The sequence below is a fragment of the Octopus bimaculoides genome, chromosome 21, assembly GCF_046866305.1.
Source record: "Octopus bimaculoides isolate indiv1 chromosome 21, ASM4686630v1, whole genome shotgun sequence".
NCBI classification, from domain to species: Eukaryota; Metazoa; Mollusca; class Cephalopoda; order Octopoda; family Octopodidae; genus Octopus; species Octopus bimaculoides.
Window position 1 is genome coordinate 7582447 of NC_142948.1, and position 20673 is coordinate 7603119.

General features: G+C 35.9%; 2 protein-coding genes across 52 annotated transcripts in view; one reads left to right on the forward strand and one right to left on the reverse strand.

The window, feature by feature from the left end:
- LOC106882013 (epsin-2) overlaps positions 1–19480 on the reverse strand; it is a 99217-nt gene extending 79737 nt beyond the window's left edge. For 13 of the 50 annotated variants that reach the window (XM_014932562.3, XM_089339398.1, XM_014932560.3 and 10 more), the window contains exon 1: positions 19390–19480. The gene's annotated coding sequence lies outside the window, so the exon portion shown is untranslated. Of the gene's footprint in view, positions 1–5259; positions 5501–7588; positions 7859–15624; positions 15727–18962; positions 19207–19389 lie in introns of those variants that run through there. The other 37 variants (XM_089339405.1, XM_089339389.1, XM_089339377.1 and 34 more) reach the window with 18 other exon arrangements.
- A 137-nt stretch (positions 19481–19617) lies between these two features.
- Positions 19618–20673, forward strand: part of LOC106882014 (uncharacterized) — a 59110-nt gene continuing 58054 nt past the window's right edge. For both annotated transcript variants that reach the window (XM_014932563.3, XM_089339413.1), the window contains exon 1: positions 19618–19914. The gene's annotated coding sequence lies outside the window, so the exon portion shown is untranslated. The remainder of the gene's footprint in view (positions 19915–20673) is intronic.

Here is a 20673-nt window from a genome sequence, read left to right on the forward strand (position 1 = left end):
TTTTGGCTAGCCCAATAAAAGACACTTGCCCCAGGGGTTGCACAGAAGTTCTGAACCCAGGACCACTTGGTTAAGAAGCTTCTTAACCACACAGCCATGCCTGCACCTAAATTATAAATTATGCCTGAAATATAAATAATACCTTAAAATATACAAAATAATCTCATAAAATTATTCCAATGATATATATTGAAAAAAATGAGATTTGGAATCCTATGACTAAGAGAATAATGTTATGTAGAGCAATCTTCATTCTGGTATTCTGTTAACATATCATTAACACAATCATCAGAAGCAAATACTAATCAATTGGAGGCAGATCCATGGACTTTCAAGCAGCACTTTGCTCAAGTGTGCAGTAAATTAAATTTTAAAAATGGATAGGACAAATGTAAATGAATCTCCTTTCATGTGTTTGTATACTGGGGGGAATTGCAGCTAAGAGAAGGTATTTACCCCCCGGAAGTCAAAGTAATCCTATAGTAATCCTATAGTCCAGGGTGCAGTCAGTCAGTTTGTTTGAGATATCACAACATATCCTGCTTGAACACTGCTTGCTAAGCTTAGCAAAACGGGTGGGCCAATGAGGGGAAACTATGCGATCACTGAGCCACCTAGAAAGAGTAGTCCTATCACCCTACAACCACACATTGCTACCTTTAAAAAAAAAATGGACACATTACAAAATGTCCAAGATACTCATAAAAAGGTGAAATGGTTATAGCAGGAATGGCTGATCAGAGATTCTCTTGATCAGGATCGTGAGTTTAAACAACACCCACTAGTTAGAATTTCTTAGTTATGTGACAATATTTCATTTTCTTCAACTCTGATACTTCAAGCCCAGATTATACACACACACACACAAACACATATATATATATGTCCTTTGATTCATTGTTTTATTCATGTGAATTTATGAGAACCCCCATGATCTAAACGAGGCTGTGTTTTCCAAAATTGAGGCAAACACCTTTCTCCACATGATTGGCTTGAAAAATTAAGATACTAGTATATTTTCCTACTTTTCTTAACATAAAACCAATGGTAGCATTAATCCACAAATAAAAAAATTATATCCAGGAGTGGCTGTATGGTAAGAAGCTTGCTTCCCAACCACATGATTCAGGGTTCAGTCCCACTGCGTGGCACCTTGGACAAGTATCTTCTACTATAGCCTCAAGCCGACCAAAGCCTTATGAGTGGATTTGGTAGATGGAAACTGAGAAAAGCCCATCGTATATACATATATATATGTATGTGTGTATGTATGTATTTGCGTCTATGTTTACCTCTCCCACCATCGCTTGACAACCAATAGTGTATTTACATCCCGACACTTAGAAGTTCGGCAAAAAGGCACCGATAGAATAAGTACTAAGCTTACAAAGAATAAGTCCTGGGGTCGATTTCTTCGACTACAAGTGGTGCTCCAGCATGACCACAAGTCATGACTGAAATAAGTAAAGGAAAGAAAGAATGCGGTGTGGAGCACTCATTTGCATCGTTTGACATTTAGGTGTGTGTGTGTGTATATATATATATATATATATATATACACACACACATATACATATAGCCTAAGCCTAAAGTGCTGGATTTAAAGAAGACAGCTACAGACATATATACGCGTGTGTGTTTGTGTGTGTCTGTGAGAGTGAGTATCTTTTTAAGAGTAGAGTGCTCTTAATACAATATCAATGGTTTCATGAAAATGTATTCACAATTAGCCAATTGTAGTTTGAATAACTGAACAAGCAAATAATTGCGATTACTTTCAAATGAAAACATTGGCATCATATTAACAGCACTCTACTATAAAAAGAATTTGTTTATCAACCAAAGCAATGTTGATCAATCATTGCACACGCATGCACCTACATACACACACATTTAACGTATGCCACACAATATGTAAGTACATGCAAACACATACACACTCACTCAGAGAGAGAGAGAGAGAGAGAGAGAGAGAGAGAGAGAGAGAGAGAGAAAGAGACATTGCTAATCTTACCAACCAAATACAAATGCACAGCCCATACCTCTTATACATACACACTTTTGGGCCACTCTGTACATCCACACACACACACTCACATCCAGCAAGTTTCTTTCAGTTCCCATCTGCCAAATCTACTTACAAGGCTTTGGTTGGTCTAAGGCTATAGTAGAAGACACTTGTCCAAGTGGTCACACAGTACCACTGAATCCAAAACCATGTGATTGTGAATCAAGTTCTTATCATACAGCTCGCCTGCAAGCCATGATAATTATCTCTCAAATGGCTAAATGCATATTTCACAGTAAATAATTATCAACTCAATACAGAGAAACTAAACGAAGCAGCAGCACTGCAGAGTTAACATGAATGTTTCATTAGTAAGCGTTTCAGAGGAGTCCTGATGACCCACTCAATTTAAAAAGCTGTAGGAAGAGGAAAGGAGTTCCAGAATGCAATAATGATTGGGTAAAATGTTCAGTACAGTTGCAGTGAATTCTGAGAAATTCAAACATATTTGGGTGCTGATGAGAGGAAAATAATGCAACTATAGGAGCAGCACAAGTAGAGCAAGCAAATCCACATGATATTTAGCATAGTTTACACTTGAAATGTTATACAACGGATGTTTTTGAAAGGAATATTCCTAGAAATGATCAAATTAACGTTACTAAAAAATAAGCAGGATATAGGCCAAACTAGATTACATTTCACTAATATTTAGTATCTTGATGGCAGTGGAAGTAACCAAGACAACCAGACACTAGACTGAATACATCACTATAACTCAGTGGTTCTCAACTGGAGTCTAATTGGTCCCTAAGAGTCCATATAAGATTTTTGGGAGTCCATGTAACAAAATAGTAAATTAGGGATCCACAATAGAATTTGAAGGACCCCTGAAAATATTTGGCTTTAGATGTATGTATTAGGTTTCTTTCCCTAACATTTTACATAGTTCAACCTACACATGTTAATGTGTGAAAAACAAAAACAAAATAAAAATTTCGAAAAACGTTTCTATAAAACTAGTTTTTAAACATTGAATGGGTATGAGGATCCACCAGAATAAAATAGTATTCAAAGGGGTCTGTAGATAAAAAAATGATTGAGAACCCCTGTTGTAACTAGTTCAGTACCTTACTGTTCTATATTAAAATCTCACAAGTTCATTATCTTCCTCAGCAGCATTTTAACATCCACTTTTCCAAACTAGCATGGATTGGGCAGAGTTTGTTGAGGTTGATTTTCTACAGGCAGATGCCCTTCCTGTTATCGAGTGAGATAATGTTTCCCAGTAACAAGACACATCTCTGAAGATTGGAGATGAAGAACACTGCTTGCATGGCAGTGATATGTACTTACAACTATCATGCGAGGCATCCTGAGTTTTCTGTCCATCTGTGTATTTAGTATATGTTCGTTTGTTTATTTTTTAATTATATATATAAGTAGGTCATATTTTCCGTTTGTTATCTTTTTATTTAATCTTGAAAATATTATTTATGTAACCCACGCACTCCTTAATTTTTTACCTATGTGTGTGTGTGTGTGTAATCCAAAAAATAGAGAAAAAGACAAGAAAAAAACACAACAACATGAGGATGTAGCACATAGAAAGTATTAATAAGACGCCCAGAGAAGGAAAAAAGTGGTTGATTTACATTTCGAGCATAGCTCATCTTCAGAAACAGGAAACATAGGAAAGTCCAAAGGAAAAGGAAGGAGGAGGAAAGAAAAAAAAAAAAAAAAAAATCGCCGACAGTTCATGTGTAGTTACATACACAATAGGCTTCTTTTTAGTCTACCAAATTCACTTACAAGTCTTTTCTCAGTTAGAAGCTACAGTAGAAAATACTTTCCTGAGGTGCCATGCATTGGGACGGAACCTGAAACCATGTGGTTGGGAAACAAACTTCTTCCCACACAACCATGCCTATGCTTATTCACAAAAAAAACAAAACAACAATACCAGTAATACATTCTTATTAATTTATTTAAACTATCTCCCAAAAACTGAAGAAAGGAAATAGTTTTTAAACTGAAGAAAAAAAAATAGGTTTTAAATAAAAAAAAAATGTATCATGAAATAGTTTTAACACATGGAGTTAGTAATCCAAAACACTTTTTTATTTATTCAAGACTTTTTTTTTTCAAACTCAACTATGACTTCAGTACATTCTGCTTACTAACTTACAAAAAATTATGATTCATAGACAAAACTCAAACACTGTGATCTCAGGTTTCAAGTCTTATAGGAAACCCCACTAATATTGTCCTTAACAACGCCACCCTCTTCAGGCAAATAATATTGCATGTGGTTTTCTGATGAGACAGCACAATGCAACATGAAAAGAGTATTGGAATTAAGAGTACTAGTGATGGTCGAGTCATCAACATGGCTTCTCTTTCACCATCACAGGGCATAACTAACTCAGCTAAGTGAAGTGTTGCTCATAAGAAAATCAACAAGGTACATAACAAATATGCATGGATTATACATTGACACTACAGCTTACCGGGGTATACTGCTGACAAGATAGAAATGTCTGGGCACAGTATGGCTGTGAGGTTAAGGAGCTCACTTTGCAAACCATATGGTTTTGAGTTCAGTCCCATTGCCGAGCACCTTGGGCAAGTGTTTTCTACTATAGCCCAAGGCCAGCTAATGCCTTATGAGTGAATTCAGTACATGGAATCTGTGAAAAAGTCCATCGTATGTGGGTGTGTCTTTGTATTGTGTTTGTCTTGTCCCTACCACCACTTGCAGTGGTGTTGGATTACCTTTTACTGGTTTCAGTCATTAGACTGTGGCCATGCTGGGGCACCACACTGAAGAATTTTTAATCAAATGAATCGACCCCAGTACTTACTGGGTTTTTTTTTTAAGCCTGTTATTTATACTATCAGTCTCTTTTGCCAAACCACTAAGTTACAGGAGCATAAACACACCAACACTGGTTGAAAAGCTAAGTTGACCTCAGTGGAATTTGAACTCAGAATACAAAGAGCTGGAAAAATGTAAGCTTATTAATAATAATAATTTTTCCAAATTTTCAATTATTTAAAAATTAACTGAAACAGTCTGCATTTCATTAGAGATATAGTAATAAAAAGACTAATAGTGGAAATAAATTATTTAAATAGGTTTTCATAATGTTCCCTTATACAAACTACTGACAAATCACATTAGAACAGAGAACGTTCATTTTAACTAAAAGCAAGAAAAAAAGAATTCTTAAAAAGGAAAGAAAAATTACCGTCATGTTGGATGCTGGTTATGTCACTTTTTTTTACATTAAGTCAGAAAAACAACCAATTGTGAGTGTCCTTCATGTACCTAGTCAATGACTTTATCCGTTTAGGTCAAGGAGAACATTATGTATATACAGGCATATGTTAAATGTTATCAGACAACAAACTGCTATACTATCATCTACGGACGAGATTGAGGCACTGAATATGTACAGTACACAAAGAGACATTGAGATTCATTTTTATGATTTTTCTTGTCTTTAGGGGAAGGGCTACTGTGCACAATCAGGGATTGGCGAATCTAGTATTGTTTAAATCATAGAAATTAAAGAGATGGAGGATACTGCATGATACTGTACAATACATAATTATAGAAGAGAAGTGAAGGAAGTACATAGAGCCAGTGTTGCTCAGAATGAAACAATGATGAGTATGGTAATTCATGTATTTTAATTAATGAGAGAAGCATAACAGAAGGAGAAGTAATAAAGAGGCAAGAGTAATGAGTAAGCAATAGTATAACCCCAGGTCAGCCAGTATTGAACAAATTGATGATCAAAGACATTACAACCTTAATCAAACAGACTTCCTTGTTTTGTTCATAGGTGCAGGTATGATTTGTGTGGTTGAAAAGCTTGCTTCCTAACCATGTGGTCTTGTGTTCAGTCCCATTCTGCAGCACTTTGATCAAGTGTCTTCCACTACAGCACCAGGCTGACAAAAGCCTTGAGGGTGGATTTGGTAGCTGGAAACTGAAAGAAGCCCATTGTGTGTATGTGTGTGTCTTTGTCCATACAACCACTTGGCAACAGGTATCAGTGTGTTTACATAGCTGTAACTTAGTGGTTCAGCAAAGAGAGACAAACAAAAATAAGTACTAGGGTTGATTTGTTCGACTAAACCCTTCAAGGCAATGCCCCAGCATGGTCATAGTCCAAAGACTGAAACAATTCAAAGATAACAGATGTAGTGGGTCTTATACTACATTACCCAATGCACCCTTAAAAGATGGTGAAATGGGATTCAAGGAAGAATTGGCTCCTATTCAAAGCAGATCAAGCCACTACATGGCGACTATCTCACTGGTTCATAATGGGTAAGTTTTCTAACAATGGGGGAGTTGGAACCAACAAGTTCTGCAAAAACAGTCTGTTGTAGAGAGAGAGTAGATGCCAAAGCAAACATAGTATCATGATAAACTAGTGTAGTAAACCTACTTCATTGCTCAATTTAACTCTCATCTGGTCATTGGATACCTTTAACAGAGAGTACCGTGTTCTAAGTAATCAGACCAGAGCTACAGTCCATGGATAACTTGATATTTCAATGCACTACTTCCTACTGTAGTGGCCCCATGGTATGTCATTCCTTACTCCTTCTCTCCCCATGAATCCAAGTGGGTGATGAATGTCACCCTTCCTTCTCCAACTAGCCACAAGATAATGCATGATTAATTCGAAACAATGCAAATAAATAAGCATTACATTTGATAGAGGAATCTGACTGCTAAAGAGTTAAACAGGCCACAAGAGTAGCTATAGGTTGATTTGCTGGTTATTGGACCTGTTACTCCTTTACCAGGTTGATCTACCAGCCCACCACTTTGTAATAGAACTAAAAAAAGGAAGGGGAAACAGAGGGAATCGATCTTTTCAAGAATAAGACTTTTCTACACAATCTTGAAGAACATGTTCATTGTGTATCTTGTATGAGAGTACCTGCTGCTTTACTAGGAGGGAACCTGTGGAAGAGGTGGACTCAGGGAGACATGGGATGAGGTGGTGAAGCATGATCTTCAAACATTGTGCTTCAAGGAGGCAATAACAAGACCTTTGGTAATATGCCATGCTTGAGAAGAGCCATCAAGCCAAGTGAAATCATAGTCATGGCCGATGCTGGTGTCACCTAACTGGCACATAGAAAGCATCCATCGAATGTTGGACCTCACAGAGGTGATGACTAGTGACTGAGACCTTTGGTGAAATGTTGAACTTAAGACCTATGAAGCCAAGTGAAATCATAGCTGTGGCCAATGCCACTATTGGAGTAGTTGGTGTTAGGAAGGACACCCGGCTGTAGAAACCATGCCAAATCAGATTGGAACCTGGTGCAGCCCTCCAGCTTACCAGTTTCAGTCCAACCATCTAACCCATACCAGCATGGAAAGCAGACAATAAATGATGATGATGATGATGAAAAGGAAGGTAAGAATCAATCTACTGCATCACTAACAGATATTTTCTCACAAAATCCATTTCACATGGTTAAGCAATTGAGAGCAAAAGAGAGAGAGAGAGAGAGAGAGAGAGAGAAGTCCAAATTGAATTTACCTACCAGAAAATGCTATACATGTTTTGGTTCCTTTCTACAGAATCTTTATGCATTCTTACCATGGTAGAATGTTCTGTTTTGTGAAAATTTTGTTTATTTTTTAACAGAAAAGCAAACATCTACAAATCCATTTACTCCTCTACTATTTATTATCGTTACCATCACGAATAGTTTAACATCTGTTTTTCAAAGCTGACGGGATGCTGGACAAGTCTGAAAAACTGCCTTTCTGATTCATCCATCCTATCATTTGGCAGTTTTCTTTCTCAAAGCCTAAAAAAACCATTGAAATCTGGTATAACTACACTAGAATTCAACAAGGCTAGAATTTGTAGTAATCTGTGTTAACAGTTCAGCAAAACATTATCTATATAAGTAAGGTATGAAGATATGTTGTGATATGGGAAATCTAATGTGTACACACATACACACACTATGGAATGCATGGGTGTGCTTCAATGGGAAGGAAAATCTAAAGTTTCAAGAAAGACATGTTTCCCAATATTGGTACAGGCATGGTATTGCAGTTAAGAAGTTTGATTTATGACCTTATGGTCCCGATTTCAGTCCCACTACATGGCATTTGGGTAGGGGTCTTCTATGGCCCCAAACCACCCAGTACTTTGTGAGTGAATTTGGTAGATGGAAACAGCAAAAAGCCCTTATACCAAAACAAAGAAATATGCATATATTATATATATATATAGATAGATAGATATAAATGGGTAAAGACCCCCTTCTGTCATAAATGACTAAGGGATTGCACCTAGAAAGTTCCCCTCCGAGGCACAAATCCAGGCAAGGTTGTTTATGGAAGACCAGCAGTCGCCTCTCCACACCACCAATGTTACCCAAGGGAAAAGCAAAGGCTGATACAGCTTGGCACCAGTGAATGTTGCAACTCATTTCTACAGCTGAGTGAACTGGAGCAACATGAAATAAGGTGTCTTGCTGAAGAACACAACACACGACCCGGTCCAGGGATTGAGCTCACTACTTCATGATTGTGAGCCTGACGCTCTAACCACTGAGCTATGCACCTTCACATATAAATATACATATATATATATGCATACGTGAATGTATATGAATCTTGATATTCCATGCTTGTCGTTTTGAAAACCTCAGGAATAACTTGTAAAAAACAGGTAAGGGTTTGTTGATAGGAAGAACATCCAACCATAAAACCCTGCCTCAGTTAAAGTAAAGATAAATTTTCCCTTTGGTTAGAGTTCCAGTCTATCATTAATGTAACTTTTCCAACAGGGGAGTCTGAACTGAATAGTGCCAACAATGAAACAGGCTATTTTACAGTGCAACCCACCACTTGCAAAGGTGAATAATAACAGCCTGTGATCCCACCTCTAAGTGCAACAGTAAAACTACTAACTTTTTAGTTAGTTATTCACTCACACAAAACCCAGTAAGTTTACTTGTACAACAACTCAATGCTAAGTTCAGATAGCAATGCCATCAGATCATGCTTAGCTCAGTACCTCTTATCAATAATTCTATAGCCAGCAGATCTCCAGAAAACAAATTTTCATCACCAGCATCACTTAACATCTATTTTTTTCCATGCTGGCATGAGTTGAATGGTTTGATAGGATCTGGCAAGCTGCAGGGCTGCATCAAGATCTATTGTCAAGTTTTGGTACAGTTTCTATGGTTTCTATGGCTGGATGCCCTTGCTTATGCCAAATCTTTTACCATGTGTACTGCATGTTATTTCTCATAATACCAGCATTTGTGAGGTTGTAAAGTTACTCATAAGACCAGAAAAGAACAGAGGGAAAAGACCACAACTATATGGTAGGGGTGAGTATTTGGGAGGTGGTGGCAGCTTTATACCAGGTGTTAAGTGACCAAAGTATGACAGACGGACAAGTATAAGCGTCTTGCTATAGTGATAGTACATGGCTACTCAGTACTATATAAGGGTGGATGTAGCTAGTAGGAAGATAAAAATGGTAGTGATGTTTATAGAAGTCAAAACAAGAGCTGAAATTTTTCATATATCTGTCACTAGTATATATGTCAGGGACAACATCCAACAACTTAGTTTCCAGTCACACATTTGTTATTCTAGTGACCTGTGTATAAATTCAACCCATAATGCAAAACATGTAAACATTAATTAACAGTCCAATGTTAATATAATGCACATTTGTGTACATATTTACACATATATTAGATAAACATATATAGATGTAAGGATACGATACACTTGGTTGGGGAGGCGGGGTACCAAAAGGTTAACAAACTCTACTCAACAGACACTGACACATCAGGGTAGATATAAGGACATAGTGACAGTGACGTCACACAGATTAATGATGAGAGTAAACTGATGATTAAATCCTAACTATTTACAGTTATTGATTACTGATGATTCAAGCTATATACAAATAGAAAGAAAGTACTTTTTTTTTTCTTCATTTAAATGCTGTTAGTTTGAATATGAAAATTTTAAATTAGACTAATGTAATTAGTAACTAAACAACATTATAAAAATGAACACAGGTTAAAGCCATTTTTTAAGCCATTTGCCTTTAACAAAATCGGAAGTATGTATTACAGATCAAGAAGACTAAAATCATATTATACTAATACTTGGTTAGGTAATCTGAAATATCTCAAAATCAGATCATACATATGAGACACTGAATCTAAGTTTCATCATCACATGGCTGTGAGGTTAAAAAGCACACTTTAAATCATGTGGTTCTGAGTTATGTGGCACTATGTGTGCATGTTTGTCAACCAATACCTCTTGACAACTGATGATTTTTGTTTACACATCCATAACTCAACTGTTCTGGTCACTGTAGCATTCACATTTTCTTGCCTTCAGTGAAATTTCTTGGTTAATCTTGCAAAGGCCATCATACTGAAAAATCCATGGCTGGCCCAAATGACTAAGATCTCCAGAGAGGCTATACTGCTCAGGATGCCCTTGATCTCATGTTAGGGACTGATCCCTTTTCCCCCAACATACTATACCAAAATCATGAAATCGTTGCCACCCCCATGATAAACTGCCTAATTCACGCACTCCAGGTAAAATTCTAATCTTCTATGTATAGTCACTCTGTTACATGAACAAAAGACCATTGAAGCTGAACAAATTAAATTTGGACTAATCTGATCACAAGATTTTTGACCAACCTGATAAAGTCCAATTATTATGCTCCTGGGCAAACTCAATTCAGACACATTGGTTGTTTTCAAATTAACTGTAGATACAGATATTCTTTTTCTTCCTGATGCATTTCTTTTATGTACTCCAAAAAGAATACAGCTCTTCTTGGCATTTGCCATTAAATCTAGATTTTTCACTGAATGTTTTCTTGATATTTTCTCAAAACTTCATTGTAATTCTCAACACAATCTTTGTACTTTCTGTTTCTGTAACTACTACCAGATCACTTTTGAATATATAAAAAAAAATATCCTCCAATGATATAAGCTAAAGTTCCCTGGCAAACGTCAAACATTGCTGTATTCTTCAAGAATACAGGAAAAAAAAAATCAATTCCAGGAATAAACAAAAAACATATCTTCACAATGAAATTTAGTCCAAATATGAATTAATCTATAAGTATGGCAGGGTATATATATATATATATATATATATATATATACACACACACACACACAAAATCCACTCTGCAGCGTGGTTGGTGTTAGGAAGGGCATCCAACCATAAAAACCATGCCAAAACAGACACTGAAGCCTGGGGCAGTCTTCTGCCAAGCCAGCTCCTGTCAAACCATCCAACCCATGCCAGCATGGAAAGCAGAGATTAAATGGTGATGATATGTGTGTTTGTGTGTGTGTGTGTGTGTGTGTGTGTGTGTGTGTGTGTGTGTGTGTGTGTGTGTGTGTATATATATATATATATATATATGTATATACATATATATATAAATATATGTATATATATGTGTGTACATATATATATATATTATGTGTGTGTGTGTACATATATATATATAGAATTTTTATGTAAAATACACCATTTCAAGCGTGGCCGTTGCCAGTACCACCTGATTGGCCTTCGTGCTGGTGGCACATAAAAGCACCCACTACACTCTCTGAATGGTTGGCGTTAGGAAGGGCATCCAGCTGTAGAAACTCTGCCAAATCGGATTGGAGCCTGGTGTAGCCATCTGGTACACCAGTCCTCAGTCAAATCGTCCAACCCATGCTAGCATGGAAAGCGGACATTAAACGATGATGATGATGATATATATAGAATATTTTTATATATAATGTATATATATATATATATATATATATATATATATATATATATATATAATCATCATCGTCGTCGTCGTTTAACATCCGCTTTCCATGCTAGCATGGGTTGGATGATTTGATTGAGGACTGGTGGACCAGGAGGCGACACCAGGCTCCAATCCGATTTGGCAGAGTTTCTACAGCTGGATGCCGTTCCTAACGCCAACCACTCAGTCAGGCAGAACTGGCAATGGCCACGCTCAAATGGTGCCTTTTATGTGCCACCGGCACGGGAGCCAGTCAGCTGCCCTGGCAACGATCACGCTCCAACAGTTTTCTGGTTTCTTAAAAAATTAGTTTTCGTTTTCACCAGTGCAAGCATGTCAAAAAGAAATAGCAGCCAAATCACTCTCAAATCGACTCTATCTTATATAAAGGAAGACACACTAGATAACGAAGTCTCTGACGTATAAAAAGACTGGTGAGACATGGTTGGAATGCTTCTGATCATAGATTTGCTGAATCATGTCTGATGAAGGGCTAAGCAACAATACTCCATGAGGTTTGATCACAACACAGCCTGCTATTTAAACAGTCGAAACATTTAAACACTTAACAGTATAGTGTATTGTTCAGACATTGCAGGTCACCCTTGACTTAGCAGGCACATGAACAAAGGCATTTCCAACTGTCACTGTCCTATCTTTCTAAGTGTATCTACGATTATATTTTCTAATGCAGTTTATGCAAGACAGAATTTTTAATTTGAGATATATTTTGCTGCTCTTTTTAGCATGTTAAGTGATCCACACAGATGCAGCCATACCAGAACTATGGTAAGAATGGGGAGAAGTTACTCCTCTGGGTGCAAAATTTCCTCCGGCTTCTCATGCTTAAGTGGGAGGGTATCAATAATATCTTAGCCTCCCCGCCACTACTAGCACCAAGACTAGGCCAGTGACCTGTATGTGCATATCATAGATAAAGCAGTAGGTAACACCATGTACTTGTTTCCATTATCAAGAGACATCTCACCCCCAATTAATAACTCAAAACTGGTTTCACTCAAATAACTAGAAAGCTTTTTCTTGTGTTTATCATTTGTTTTACTCATTGGACGGCAGCCAGAATGGGACACTACCTTGAAGGGTTTCAGCCAAACAAATCGACCCCACTACCTTTTTTCTTTCCCCCACTTTTTGTAAGTATAGTACTTATTCTATCAGTCTCTTATGTCAAACCATGAAGTTACAGGGATGTAAACAAACCAACACCAGTTGTTAAACAGCAGGAGAACACAAACACATGTATGTATGTGTATATATGTGTGTGTGTATATATATATATATATATATATATATATATATATATAAAGGACAGGCTTCTTTCAATCGCCATTTAACAAATCCACTCACAAGGTTTTGACAGGCCTGGGGGCCTTAGTAAAAGACACTTGCCCAGGGTTCCACACAGAGAACTAAAAAGAAAAATAATTAAATAATTAAACAGGTGCATGCATGGATGTGTGGTTAAAAAGGCTTGCTTCCCAACTACTTCGTTCCAGGTTCAGTACCAATGTACGGCCCTTTAAACTATAATAGAAGTGTCTTCAACAGCACTGGGCCAACCAATGCCTTGTGAATTTGGTAGACGGAAACTGGGTGGAATTCTATTGTATGTGTCTGTGTTTGTAACCCCTATATCGCTTGACAACCGGTATTGGTTTGTTTGCGTCCACACAACTTAGTGGTTCTTCGAAAGAAACCAACAGAACCAGTACAATACATTTTATAGGGGGAAAAAGTACTGAGGCCGATCTGTTTGACTAAACCCTTTCAAGGCGGTGCCCCGGAATGACTGCAGTCCAATAACTGAAACAAATAGGAGACAAAACCAAAAAATAAAATAAAACAAATAAAAAATAGCGCTATTTTTAAAATCCGAGAAGAAAAAAAATGGCATTTGTTATATGGGTCCCTAACCCACACTTCTACTGCCATATCAAATCTATATTACTTGAGAATACCAAGAACTATCAAGCGCCACTTAATATTGGTTCTTCCATTCCTGTCTGATAAGATGAGCCAAGACCTTCCAATCAATTGATTAATTTTCCTCAAAACGAAGTATCAAAGATCACATGAGTTTCAATTTGAATAATTTTTTTCAAATAAAATTCACAATAAAAAAATAAATTACATCTTATTTAAACGCAAAGCCTCTCATTTACTAGAATGAGAGTGCAACGATCATTGCTGGTGGGGGTGGGGGTTCAGGATTATTTTTAGGGTACGAGATATTTTGATTTCAAGTACGAATCGAAAACTACTAGCCAGGAGAGAACAACATTCGACAAACCTCGCAGAATTGTCTTCTGTATATAGGCAAAGTTTTTATATGAATAAATTTAATATATATTACAATGAACAGCATTCAAAACAGATTTACACTACTATTATTATTCCTAGTTTCACGTAATCACTTTTCGACATAAAGCGAAACTAAAGAGTAACTACAATAAAAAATGTTCTTTTAATTATCAACTCTATCGAGTTCTCTTTATTTATACATACAGAAGTTATATATATATATATATATATATATATATATATATATATATATATATATATATATTATCGATTAACTAATTACTCTGAGCAAGAATAGTTAACACGTCTGAGTCATTTCATATTCTAGACGTCATTAAAATAAATACGATTTATTTAATATGGTCATCAATAAATTCTACATCACCACAGACACACACAATTTACACGGAGGAGAGAAAGTAAATAATATCTCAGTCTATATGTGTGAATGGATTTAGATAACAGAAGAGAGGAGAGAATATCAAAAAATGAGTAAATGATACTCTTCCACGAGACAATAATAAGTTAATGTTTAACATAAAGGTGATTGTTGTTGGATGAGCTTTTACGTAACAACAATGCAAACTTTGTTAATATGGTGGTACACGTGGTTAGCTCCCATCTTTCAATTTCTAGGATACACTGACGTCTGACTCTGGCATTTGCAGTCCCAAATAAAAACGAAGAAATAATACTTTCAAGTGGTTGTTTTTGATTTCCGTAAGCCAACCTTCCTTTTCGCCGTTTTTTTTCTTCCTATATTTTCCCTAGCTTCCTTCTTCATATATATATATATATATATATATATATATATATATATATATATACACTCCTCATACGTTTTATCAATGCGGACACTATTCGTATGTACGATTCTAAATCGGGTTAAATTATTTTAAAAGGGCACTAGGGAATATCTATTAAAAACTAGATTAAGAATTTAGATGGATCACATGTCATTATTTTGTTTCTAGAAATAAATCTTTAAAAACTCGATGACGTCTATTTAGTTGTGTGTGCGTGTGTGTGAGTATGTGTGCGTGTGTTTATATGTATCTCTAGTGGGCGGAGGTGAAGTATACGTACACCATCCATTTTCGGCGTAACCCTAACCCTAAACACCGGGTATATGTGTGTTCTTTACTTTCGCCCTATAGTGTATATGTATGTTGTTATAAACCACAGAATCCAGTTTTGCTCGGGTTCATTTCTACCTAAACAACCATATGAACACCGTATATTTTGGAGGAATTGCTTCAAAAGGATGCTGAACATCTTCTGTTTGGCTTAGGGATGTCGATGCAATCCGAACTATGTTACAACTAAGCAGTTCAAAAGCTGGTTTCATAAAAGGGGCAAAAATAAAGCAAATCTTAGAACGTAATGATCAAATAGCCTTCTTAAAAAAAGGTGTGCATCTCCTACCGTAAAATTTCAGCTATCAAAGGTGTGTGTACAACTGCAGCAAACAACTCGGAGCGTAAAAAATAGCAGAGACGTGTGTGTGTGTATACACAAACACTTTTATATATTACAATGAGGATAAATGTGTATATGCATATATATATATATATATATATATATATATATATATATATATATATATATATATATATATATATATATATTTAAACGAGAGGAAGGGGAATTGGAGGAGGTGATCATCATCTGACACAAGATCCTCCTCCAATTCCCCCATCCCCTCTCAAAAGATCTCTGTCTTGCAAAGTTACTTGGTGACCGTCATTGTTGGTGCCACGTAAAAAAGCATCCAGTCCACGTTGTAAAGTGGTTGGCGTTTGGAAGGGCATCCAGCTGTAAAAGCCATGCCAAAACTGACCTCGCCTGTGCTTGTGTCACGTAAAAAGCACTATCCACTGTAAAAAAAAAACCCTGCCAAAACAGATACAGAAGTCTGGTGCAGGCTCCTGCCTGGCCAGCTCCGGTCAAACCCACCGACCTATGCCAGCATGGAAGGTGGACGTTAAACGATGATAGTAGACAATGTTTATAACTATTCTGATAAAAAAAACTAGTCAATATACCGATGGAGATGCAAACAACAATTTATAGAGTAGTGTATACTCTCACTTTCTCTCTCTCAATCACACACTATATATATATATATATATATATATATATATATATATATATATATATGAGACGTAGTGGGAGCAGCCCTTGAGATTTCCGCCCCCTACTCTGGGATCCCAAATCCTATACATGTTTTTACAGCAGAACCTAAAGGGCTACACCCTATCCCCCAAGAATATATAATATGAAGGTGTTGATTCGAGCGGTTAGGATGCTGTGTCCTTGAGCAAAGCGCTTTATTTCACGTTGCTCCAGCCAAGTCAGCGGAAAAAAAAGTGGGGTACCATCCCATCGCTGGCGCAGCCCTCTCGTTTCGCTCAAGACTGTCACATCACTTCCTGGATGTTCCGCCAGATGAAGAGAGGGATGGCCGAGGAGTTATCTACAAAATCTACTCACGACTACACTGGCATATGAAACAAGTTACGGGCAACCATGGTACTAAATCATACTCTTTTGTAGTGAGGGATACACGCACAGGAATGGCTGTGCGGTAGGAAGCTTGCTGCCCTACAACATTGTTCCGGGTTCAAAACCCACTACGTGGCACCTTAAGAGTCTTCTACTTATAGCCGTCTACTCACACTGAAATACACCTACCGTATACGTATTATTCATATATAAGGACTGGAGTCGATTCGTCTAACTTTAAAACTGTTCGGGGCGGTGCCCCAACATGCCTGCAGTTCAATGATTGAAACGATATATATATATATATATATATATATATATATATATATATATATGTATGTATGTATGTATGTGTAACCCATACGAATTCCAAAAACTGGATTTTGGTAATGACGGGTGACAAGATATTTAAACGTATATTTAACCATGAATATATATAAGATGCATGGTTATCAATTTCTTACATTTTCTTTTTTTGTTTGCTTTCTTTTTTTTTTATTCTCTTTTTTGTTTTTGGTGTAGGGGGTGGAGCTGGTCACAGTTAGGTATCAACTTACAGTCGTTCTAGAACAAATTTTAAAAAACCTTCAGTCGTAATCTTCAGAAGGGAAACATAGCGATGACAAAAAAGTTAAGGTGCGGGATGAAGTTAATTACGAAAAAAAAACACAGGAAACTTAGATGTTCTTACCTTATATTAAGGTCATCATCACATGTGTGTGACTATGTGTGTGTGTGTATATATATATATATATATATATATATATATATATATATATATATATAATGGGTAGGTGTCTTCTGATTACGAAACTTTAGGTCCCTGAGTAATTCCTATGGTGTTTTAGCTTACATCATACACGTGTATATATGAGAGTTCTGGTTCGAAACTGTAGTCTCCTCGAGTAATCTCTGTCGTATTTTCAACTTAGATTACACATACGTGTGTGTGTGTGTGTAGACGTTCTATAATGGCGAAATAATTATAAACAGAGAGACAGGCAGAAACAAAGGCAAAAAAACTATATTCACTTTGGAACAGTTGTGAAAATTCTAAAGAATATGTGGAATAATAAAACAGAGAGTCACAGACCAGAAGGAATTTGAAAATGTTTACGTGGTTCCGTTTGATAGGATATTAATAGAGAATGGATTATACACACACACATATGTGTAACCCAAAGTACGATCATAAAGACATGTGTATGTACACATATATACATACATGCATGCACACACACACATATATAATAAGCGTGTCATATATAAATGAGTATATATAGATGTGTAGGGATATATTTATATGCAGAAAAAGGAGTATGTACGTACGTGTGTATATAATAATGATGATGATATATATAGGGGACTATGCGTAACCGTGTTTACATAATCATATGTATTTGCATATATAAATGTCTACATATCTACACAGATGTGTGTATATATATACGGGCATATGTGTGTGTGTGTGTGAGAGAGAGCTAGTGTGTGTGTGTGTGTGTGTGCGTATATATGATCATATGTGTATGATTTGTAGGGACATAGTTATATGCAGAAATATGTGGGTATATATATATACACAAATATAGGAGCAAGTCTCTATATTGGTATACACATCTGTGCATATACACATACATCTGTACGTACGCATACATAGCTGCACAAATATCTGAGTATATATACACATGACTCTATAAATATATGTATGTATGTGCCTGTGTGTTCATATTCTATTTGATGGATATATATATGGGCGATCATAAATATATATATGTGTGTGTGTATATATACACACACACACACACACACACACTAAGGACAGGTGGCTTTTTGAAGAAATGACTTCTTGTAAACAGAAGAGGTTGATAATTTATTGATGCTGTTGTTTTTAGTTGCAATTTACTTTTATTTTAGATAAGAACAGAATATAATCATTAGTATAACAGTCTACCGTCACCATGAAAGCAATGGGTAAAGGCCTAGTTGTCTAAACCAACATGTCATCGACAAAACCGGTGATGACAATGACAATTTATGGCATTCGTTTATTAACTGTACTCTACACAGGCTACACATATTAAATAAACTCATGACTTTGGAAAACGGCTTGACAAGAGAGAAGGGGAAAAAACAATATATATATATATATATATATATATATATATATATATATATATATATATATATATATATATATGAAAATACCTCTTGAAAAGCAGAGGATGGAGGAAGGAAAACAAAATGAAAACTCAACGAACCTCTAGCATAGTCCTGAGTATTTTGTTCTGTTTTTAGCGATGAAAAAAAACCAGACATACACCCAAGCGGAACTGATACAGGACGTACATTTTTCAAATGCATTCCAAATAGATCGTAATTTCTACCTCCTCCCATTCCTAGCTCGAAATAACACAGAACACAAAGTGGGGGTTCGGTTTTGAATAGCTTCACAATTACAAATCGATCCCCCATTTACTGCTATATGATGTGCAACACTTATATATATGTATATGTATATATATATATATATATACACACACAATCTGTTTCATTCACTGCCTAAACACTTATCATCGGCGTGTTAACGAAATCAAATTGATTCGTTAAAATTGCGCATAGCTATAGGATAACGATAAAAAAAAAAAGATAGAAACATTGAGAGACGTGAAAAACAGCCCAACTTACCGGCTACAAAAATTCAAGTAAAGTTTTGCTTGTTTCTTTTTTCCTCAGCAGGAAATTCCAATCTACGACTGCCTTGTCTAAAAATGGCGACGACAGCTTCCTGTTTTGCCAACCAACAGCAGCGAGGATGCAAATTAAAAAGAACAGCAACAGTTGGTGGGAAAAGTCCGCATAATTTCTCAAAAATTTAACTTAATACAACGAAAAAATATCAACGAGATCAACAGTGTAGAATTAATTTCTGAAAATCGTTTAACGCATTTTGCAAATAAAATTAAAATAACAGGGTCATTTCTGGAAAAAAAAAAAAGTAACAAACAAACAAAACTGTAAAAATTTCTGCTTGGATATAGTATGTGTTAGAGCTCAAACGGGGGAGGTAGTGCGTTTGTAGTAAGAGCCAAGGCAAAAAGAACCCGTATGTCGGAAGCAACGTGCAGTGCTGCACCTTGTCCGATGCCAGTTGCAGGTGGAGATGTGTAACGTCGTCTTGATGCTGACTGATGCAACCAAAACTACAATAAGGTAACTTATTTTAATGAATGGACACACTTAATAGAATCCACACTTTTTCCTCTTAACACTAATAACTTTTTTTTTCTAAATCTAACTATATACTATCTTGTAAATGTATATATTCTCTTGATTGAATGTTTGTTTGTGTATGTTTATATACTGCAACACCATAACAAATTAATTTTTTTTTTTAATTAGGTACTAAGGTTACCTATATATATATATTTTCCTCATCTGATCACCTATTTCTTATTGTGTTTGCTGATCGATATTAACAAGAACCTTTTTTTTTTAAAAAAAAGCATAAATAATAATAATAATAAGTTAATGTTGTTTTTTTTTTCAATCTTAGAACTACGATCACCTATTTTACTTTTCTTGATTTGTTCTAATCTGATCACCTATATCTAATGATCATTGCTGATCGATATTGACAAAAACAAACAAAAAAAAGCATAATAATTATAATATTAATAGTAAGTTAATTTTTTTAATTGAGAAAATACGATTACCTTTTTTTCTTTTTTCCTGATCGGATCACTTATTTCTGATCGTGCTTGCTGATCGATAATTAAGAGGAAGAAAAAAGCATAATAAATAATAATGATAATCAATTCAGCCGTTCCAGTGCTAATATTTTCTGCAAGTGTTTTTCATATCACTTGCACTTCTCGATTTCCTAATTATTTTTATTTTTGTTTTCCTCGATAATAAAAAAAAAAAACTTGACTAATTTTGATTTCATATTTGCGACAGGTGTCTTTTCCG